At 41.0% G+C, this 6,731-nt stretch overlaps 1 non-coding gene across 1 annotated transcript; it reads left to right on the top strand.

Annotated features, from left to right (window-relative positions):
* Positions 1-691: 691 nt before the first annotated feature.
* On the top strand, positions 692-798 carry LOC127077978 (small nucleolar RNA R71). Its single transcript, XR_007787735.1, has one exon. It is a non-coding gene; the product is annotated as a small nucleolar RNA R71 (small nucleolar RNA).
* The last annotated feature ends 5,933 nt before the right edge of the window (positions 799-6,731 follow it).

Genomic DNA, 6,731 nt, shown 5'->3' with positions numbered 1-6,731 from the left:
TACTTTACTTGCTAGTTGTTTAATTTGTTCGCCAGTGTGTACATTATGGTTTAAGAAATCTTTATTGGTTTACTGTTGAGAAGCTATGAAGTTCTCCATCATGATTTCCAAGTTGGATTTCCTAGGAACGTTATTGTTAGGTGTAGATGGGATCGGCTTTTGATATCCAGGAGGTATAGCTGGGGCTTGATTTGGAGCTTGTCCAGGTGCGTATAAGGCATTATTACTCTTATATGAAAAATTAGGATGATTCTTCCAGTTGGAGTTATAGGTATGCGAGTAGGGATTTCCTTGAGCATAATTCACTTGCTCTGCTTGGATTCCTGTTAGGAGTTGACAATCTGCAGGAGTGTGACCTTGGATTCCACAGACTTCGCAATTCTGAGTTATGGCAACCACAGTGGCTGGAGGTGATACATTTAAACTTTCAATTTTCTGGGCCAAAGCTTCCACTTTTTCATTAACATGATCAAGGTTACTTATCTCGTACATGGCACTTTTCGTTTGAGGTTTCTCTACCGTTGTTCTTTCGCTTCCCCGCTGATAGTGGTTTTGGGCCATGCTCTCGATAAGTTGATAAGCATTAGCATAAGGTTTGTTCATAAGTGCGCCACCTGCGGCGGCGTCTATTGTTAACCTCGTGTTGTACAAGAGACCATTATAGAAGGTATGAATCACTAACCAGTCCTCTAAACCATGGTGTGGACAAAGTCTCATCATGTCTTTGTACCTTTCCCATGCTTCGAAAAGAGACTCGTTATCTTTCTGTTTAAATCCATTTATCTGGGCTCTTAACATAGCTGTTTTGCTCGGCGGAAAATATCGGGCAAGAAAGACTTTCTTCAACTCGTTCCATGTGGTGACTGAGTTGGAAGGAAGAGACTGAAGCCATATTCTAGCGCTATCTCTTAACGAGAAAGGAAAGAGACGAAGTCGAATTGCCTTTGAAGTGACACCATTAGCTTTAACAGTATCAGCGTATTGGACAAATACGGATAAATGAAGGTTTGGATCCTCGGTAGGATTTCCAGAGAATTGGTTCTGTTGCACTGCTGGCAACAATGAAGGTTTAAGTTCGAAGTTGTTTGCTTCGATTGCGGGTGGAGCAATACTCGAATGCGGCTCATCTTGCGATGGAGCGGCGTAATCTCGAAGAGCACGAGCTGGTTCTGCCATCTCGGGTATCGGCGAAGGAAGAAGATTTTTGAGATCAGGAATTTCGGTTGGAGGGAGATTGTTTGCAGCACGATATTCCCGAATTCGTCGTAAGACTCGGAGATATAGTTTGATGTCGTTGATTCGTAAGTAGAACGGCTCGCCTTGTGAGCGAGTGTGTGGCATACAAATCAACGAAAGAAATAAAAAAAAAAATAAGCCTTAGTCTCTACAGCGTAACAGAAGAGTTACGATATCGACAAAATAAAAGTCCCCGGCAACGGCGCCAAAAACTTGATCGCGACTTTATGAGTCAAATTTGGGGTACAAACTGCAAGTGCACAGTTCTATCGCGTAGTTTTAAAAGATATCGATCCCACAGGGACTTGTAAAATTCTGCGAAATTCTGGAATTTCTGGAAAAAATTTGATGAACTTCATGCTGTTCATCTTCATCTTCGTGAGGAAGATGAAGATCTATATCGTAGCGTCCGCCTTGCGTCGGTTGATTTCCATCGCTAGCGTGAGGCTAGGGTTCGCTGCAAAACGGTAGCGTATTGGCCTGGGGCGTTTGTTTCAAATTCGGACCAAGTTCGAATCCTGGTGGCAGCACTAATTCAAAATAATTCCTCATGAGCCTTTTCCCTCCAATTTCCATATGCTTTGCTCATTTTCATTTCATTTTTTTTGTTAACTTCTAAAAATCATATCAAATTGAAAAATGCCTCAAATCATTCCCAATTTTTTGCAAAATGATCCTCTGTTTGTCTAGTTTTTTGTGATGGTGAATTTTGAAGTTATGCATGGCTGGAATTTTGTTTGCTCTAGGTTAATTGAACATAGGTGCATTTGTGACCTTGCCTTACTCTTTCTATTGTGAAATGCTTGATTTTAATCCAATGGACATGAAATTTTGCATGATGATTCTTCACATGATAATTGACATTTTGGTTTTGGTTTGACATTTTTCCCATGCTCCATTTCTGTTTTATGTATATGTTAGCATGGTGTGACAATTTGTGTCACACCATTGGATGATCAACTTGTGCAATTTTATTTCCATATCAAATGACTTCTGTCTAACCTCGGAGCGTCTACTAGGGCAAAGCCTCTCTCGCTGTATATAGCACGGAAGCTGTGCTACCAGTCGAGGTCCAGACTCCGTCGTTGAGAGTCCTGATGGACGTGAAATTGAAAGAGACAGAGTGGGTATGGACTCGGTACGAAGAGTTGAGGCTAATTGAGAAAAAGAGGCTGGTAGCCATTTGTCATGGGCAGTTGTACCAGCAGCGGATGAAGCGTGCTTTTGACCGAAAGGTACGACCTCGGGTATATCACGCAGGAGATATGGTGCTGAAAAGGACTCTTCCTCCTCAAAACGATCGTAGGGGCAAGTGGACACCCAATTATGAAGGTCCATTCGTGGTCAAGAAGGTTTTCTCTGGCGGAGCCTTGTTGTTGATGACCATGGATGGTGAGGATTTTCCGTCCCCTGTGAATGCGGACGCAGTTAAAAAATACTTCGTATAAAGAGACCCGCTGGACGAAAAGAATAAAATAGTCCAGGCAAAAATGGGCATCCCGGCGAACCAAGAAAAAAAAATGATGAAGGTTCGGGCAAAAATTAGGGATAAAAAGAAAAAAAACTGTACACCCGGCAAGTCGAAAACCTGAAAAGGCGGCTTGGGCAAAAAAGGGTATCCCGGTGGACTGAAAACCCGAAAGGGCGGTCCAGGCGAAAGAGGGATTGAAATGAACAACTGCATCCAGCATGAACATTTGCTTTGGTTAAGACACCGGGATAATCCCCAGCAGGGATCGATCGGAAGCGTCTTGTTCAGAAGGCAGAAAGTGCGGAGAGTCTTGAGGACATATGGGGTGTAACCGAGTTGGAACTCGATGAGATCGCGGTTTCACATTGCCATTAGGATAGATTTTCCTTTTGTACGCAATTACCTCTTTTTAGGAATTGCTTCCTGTGTATTGCTCATTCATGAGCCACACCTTTTTCAATCAATAAAATGCATATTCAGTCAAATAATTTTGTTTTTGTTTTTCATTACCGCTTTGATTGCAAAAACATCCGTTTATTGTGATAAAGAATCTTTGCATTTTAAGACATACAGGTTCCTTCCGATGCATGTTTATAAGATTGAAGACCTAAAATCTTATTTGGAAGGTTGAGTGACTCAGGTGTTGAAATTTTGGCACGCCTGGGGCACGTTTTTGTCTAACGATCTCTTTTGCAGGTGCTGTTAGATATTTTCACTCACTTGCAGGTTGTGATGTGAAGCTTTTGACAAGAGATTCCCGCGGAGTCCAATCAAGGACAAAGGAATTGACGAATGGTGAAGATAGCGAGAAACGTGCGACGATCCTGGAGGATTAATCAAGAGGACTCTTCAAAGTCTGAGGACTGGAAAGTTTGTATGAATCCAGGGAGTTCGATCTTCGTGGAGTAAGGAGGAGTCGAGAATACAAGGTGATGAATCAGAAAAGTCCAGACGAGTCTGGGAGCTCTCAAAAGTGGAAAGCTGACACTGTGGTTAGATAGTGAATACCAGGGTTTGACAAGTCGACAGGTGTTCCGTGCCAGATATTCCTTATTTCCCCTAGCAGGGTCGGGATTGTTATCTCTCCAGTGGGTTCGGGATCGGTGTTTCCACAGCAGTCAGGAATGAAGGTGGCAATTTCCCCAAGCAGTGTCGGGATTGTTATTTCCCCAGCAAGTCGAAGATTGTTGTTTTCCCCGTAGAGTGTGTTGGTGGATTCTTCCCCAGCGAAGTCCCCAAACGGATCGGGTTCAGTGGAGGTCATCCCTGGTAAGGGTGATCCTTTCCCCAGCAGCGGTGCTATTCCACAGTAGGGTGGAGGTTGGAGTGTTGTCGAGTTCCTTAGCAGAGTGCCTCGAGCTCCCTAGAAGGGTCCCTTGAGGGGGATACTTTTTATGCATTCATCATTTAGATAAGCATAGCATATTGCATGCCTAATTGCGTAGCATTTCCATAGTTATGGAGCATTATGCTAGAAAAAAATCATGCATCAGCATTGCAAGCATAAGCTAGTCTCAAGCCGTGGTTACCGTTTGAGAGGTGGTTTCGCTGGTTGGAAGATCAACCTCAGCATTGCAAGCATCAGCTAGCCACAAGTCGTGGTTACCGTTTGAGAGTTGGTTTCGCCGGGTGGTGGAGATGTTACTCCGAGGAGTTCTGCATTGTGACATTGGGTCAACGGTATTCCCCCCAGTAGTGTGATATTGGAGGAAGAATTTCTGTCGTGCGAGATGGAAGTTTAAAGATGATACTCTGAGGAGTTTAGTATCGTGACGTTGGGTCAATGGTATTCCCCAGTAGTGCGATATTGGAGGAAGAATTTCTGTCGTGCGAGATGGAAGTTGGAAGGTGTTACTCTGAGGAGTTCAGCATCGTGATTTTGGAGCAACAGCATTTCCCAGTTAGTCCCCGACAAGCGTCTGCCTGGTTTTGACATATGGAGATGTCATCCCTGCGATACCAGTAAGTGTCGTGTCGATCCCCGTAATGTCCCTTTTCTTTGGTGTCAGTAAACATCATTGTTCGATGTCAGTAAACATCATTGTTCGATGTCAGTAAACGTCGAGTTCCTTCCCAGTCATCAGTAAATGTCTGGTCGAATATCTTTTCTTTGGTGTCAGTAAACATCATTGTTCAATGTCAGTAAACATCATTGTTCGATGTCAGTAAACGTCGAGTTCCTTCTGATCGCGACTTTATGAGTCGAATTTGGGGTACAAACTGCAAGTGCACAGTTCTATCGCATAGTTTTAAAAGATATCGATCCCACAGGGACTTATAAATCGATATACCGTTTTCTAAGGTTACTTCGTAAAGCTAAGGCGGATGATACTTTGATTGTTCGAGGGAAAAGTTAAAACTAAAATAAGATCTAGATTAAATATCAATTAAGCGGATATCGGTATGCAGTTCGTCGTAATTAGGGAATCAAATCTTCGTTGGTTTCTTGGTTTTATAAAATAAATCTTTTCAGTAAATACTATTGATTAAAAGTCTTTTCTCAAACTCTCGCTCTGTTGAATAGACTATGACTTTATATTAACGCAGCTGTCACTTATTGGTTAAGTCCAAAGTCACTTTTTGAAAACAACAGAATCTATAGAAACTCTTTTTAAGAAAACACTAATCGTTTAAACACCCTCGTCTCAAACTCTCGCTCTGTTGACATAGATTATATAATTAAATTCAAATGCTTAACTCTCGTCCTCACATTTAACTTTTAAAAATACTTTTTGAAAAAGATTAGAATTTAATTAACTCTAAAAATTGCTTTCGCCCTGATTTAGAATTAACGCTCAATTTACTATGTCCAGTTAAAAACTCAAACTCTCGTTCTATTGAATTTAACCTCTTTATGTCTTTTACTCTCGTACAAAAACTTTGTTACTAAACCTGTAAATTGAGACCATAAAAAGAGTGACTTTATTTTTAAACGTAATTTAACCAACTTAGTTTTAATTCCTTTATTCCGCTTACTTTACATACCGATACCTAAATAAATTAGCCGGACATGTTAAACAGACCTAAACAATGCTTAAATAAATCCATCTCAGGCAAATAATATAAATAAACAATAAAGCAGGGCATATATAAATTCAAACAATAATTAAAGAACCTGAGTAATTAATAGCAGTCTTGAACACTCCACCATAGACCGGTTGGATTTGTTCTTGAATTCTTCAATCGGACAGGAAAATAAAAAAAGTGAAGGAATAAAAATCTAGGATCTAACGTAAGGTTAGATCTAGTAAAAGGTACACAATGATTTCCGGTGTAGAAACTATTGTGTGAAAAATTAATTAAGTGCTTAAAGATTAACTGGAAAAGAAAATAAAAAAATTGCAAATAAAGCAAAAACTGTAAAAAGGTAATGGTATGCTTGCACGGCTGGAAGAGAAAAATTGAACGAAGCAGAGAGACGGCCGAGAGAGCTGCAGGGTTTGCCAAAAGCCACTATTTATATTGCTCACTTTTTGTAACGGTTTCCAAAGGCTTTCCGTGTAAAAATCCTCACGTTCCAATAGTCAAGCGTAACAATAGGCTTCAACGTGCCTCTGTTGCGCTTCTGAAGCCAAAAATATAGGAGAATGGTGTGACGTCCGTCACACCATGTGTTACACTCGTAACACAAGTAGGCAGGGCGTGACGCTCGTCACACCTTGTATGGCGCTCGTCACAGGCGCAGCGCCTGTGCTTTTGGGCTGGGCTTTGGCTTGGTGGAATTTGCTTCTTTTCATTTCTTTTTGCACCTCCTTTTCTTCCTTTTTCACTTGTGCTTCAAATAAACTACCTGAGATAAATAGAAAGCAAAATACCAAGTAGTATCGAATAAAATGAAATAAATTGAAGTGAATAATAATATAATTTAATTAAATCGAGTCCTAGAATGTGATATTATTTCATGTTATCACCTTCCCAGTCATCAGTAAATGTCTGGTCGAATATCTTTTCTTTGGTGTCAGTAAACATCATTGTTCGATGTCAGTAAACATCATTGTTCGATGTCAGTAAACGTCGAGTTCCT

The sequence above is a fragment of the Lathyrus oleraceus genome, chromosome 4, assembly GCF_024323335.1.
Source record: "Lathyrus oleraceus cultivar Zhongwan6 chromosome 4, CAAS_Psat_ZW6_1.0, whole genome shotgun sequence".
NCBI lineage: Eukaryota > Viridiplantae > Streptophyta > Magnoliopsida > Fabales > Fabaceae > Lathyrus > Lathyrus oleraceus.
Note: the sequence above shows the minus strand (reverse complement) of the source record. Positions and strands in the feature narration are given on the sequence as shown.